This window comes from Myotis brandtii, unplaced genomic scaffold (genome assembly GCF_000412655.1).
Source record: "Myotis brandtii unplaced genomic scaffold, ASM41265v1 scaffold616, whole genome shotgun sequence".
In the NCBI taxonomy this organism is placed as follows: Eukaryota; Metazoa; Chordata; class Mammalia; order Chiroptera; family Vespertilionidae; genus Myotis; species Myotis brandtii.
Window position 1 is genome coordinate 373,745 of NW_005370346.1, and position 1,596 is coordinate 375,340.

Sequence of the window (1,596 nt, forward strand, 5' to 3'; positions counted from 1 at the left end):
GGGGGGGGGGGGGGGGGGGGGGGGGGGGGGGGACCCGGGGGGGGGGGAGCTATGGGGGGGGGGGGGGGAAGAGGAACAACTGTAATAATCTGAACAATAAAGATTTAATTAAAAAAAACATTCTATTTTACATTGATAGCAACTTAACTTTGATGACATACAAAAACTCTGTTCTCGTCCCTCTTTTGTTTCATGCCACATTTTCCTCTTTTTATATTGTGATTCATTAACAAATTATTATTAAACTTTTACTTATTATTAAACTTTTAGGTCAGAGTTAAGTGCTTAACATACCACCATATTACAATATTAGAGTTCTAAACTTGACTATATATACTTACCTTTACCAGTGTGTATATAGTTTTATGTTTTCATGTTACTAATTAGCATCCTTTCATTTCAGCTTGAAGAACTTCTTTCAGTATTTCTTCTAAGGTAGGTCTAGAGGTGATGAACTCTTTCATCTTTTATTGGCAAAGTCTCTCTCTATTTCTGAAGAACAACTTTGGTGGATAGTATATTATTGGTTTGCAGATTTTTTTTTTCTTTCAGTACTTTGAATATATCATCCTACTCTCTCCTGGCCTATAAGGTTTCTGCTAAAACAATCTACTGTTATCCTAGTGGGGGGTTCTCTGTGAGTTACAAGTTTCTTCCCCCCTCCCCCCCTTTAAATTCCTTTCTTTGTCTTTGATTTTTGACCAGTTTTATTTTTTCTGTCTTAGAGAGGATTTCTTTATATTGAGTTTGTTTGGTAACCTATGAGCTTCATGAAAATTTGTATATCAAAATCTCTCCCTGTATTTGGGAAGTTATCAGGCATTATTTCTTTAAATAATCTTTCTACCACTTCCCTCTCTTCTTATTCTGAGATTCCCATAATATGAATATACTTTTGTTTGGCGATGTCCTGTAATTCAGAGCTTTTCTTCATTCTTTTTCTCCTCTGACTCAATAATTTACACTTCCTATCTTCTAACTTACAGGTTCTTTCTTCTGCTTCATCCATTTTCCTGTAGCATTTTACCATTGAAATTTTTCATTTTATTCATTGTATTCTTCAGCTCCAGACTTTGTTTGGTTCTTTTTTTTTATATCTTTATTAAACTTCTTATTTCATTCATGTATTATTTTCCTGATATTGTAGAATTGTGCTTTTGTGTTTTCTTATAGCTCTTTGAATTTCTTTAAAACAGCTATTTTGAATTTGTTGGGGGCAAAGGGGGCAAATCACGAATCTGCTCTTAGGGATCAGTAACTCAAAGATTAGTGATCTTTTTGTGCTATTATGTTCCCTTGATTTTTCATGTTCTCAATTTTTTTTTTTTTGTTAATCTTCACTTGAGGAATTTTTTTTCCATTGATTTTTAGAAAGAGTGGAAGGGAGGGAGGAAGGGAGAGAGATGAGGAGACAGAGAGAAACATTGATGTGAGAAAGACACATCAATTGGTTGCCTCTCATATGCACCCTGACTGGGCCAGGAATCGAACCTGCAACCCAAGTATATACGCTTTTTTTTAAAAAATTTTGTTTTATTGCTTAAAGTATTACAAAGAGTATTACATATGTCTCCTTCCCCCACCCCCCCCACATCC

The 1,596-nt window shown here is 35.1% G+C and overlaps 1 protein-coding gene across 3 annotated transcripts in view; it reads left to right on the plus strand.

Moving 5' to 3' along the window:
* ZNF569 (zinc finger protein 569) overlaps positions 1-1,596 on the plus strand; it is a 99,314-nt gene that overhangs the window by 84,602 nt on the left and 13,116 nt on the right. Inside the window, exon 2 of one of the 3 annotated variants that reach the window (XM_005879927.2) lies at positions 404-435. The exons of the other annotated variants lie outside the window; for them this stretch is intronic. The gene's annotated coding sequence lies outside the window, so the exon portion shown is untranslated. The remainder of the gene's footprint in view (positions 1-403; positions 436-1,596) is intronic. 3 annotated transcript variants of the gene reach the window in all.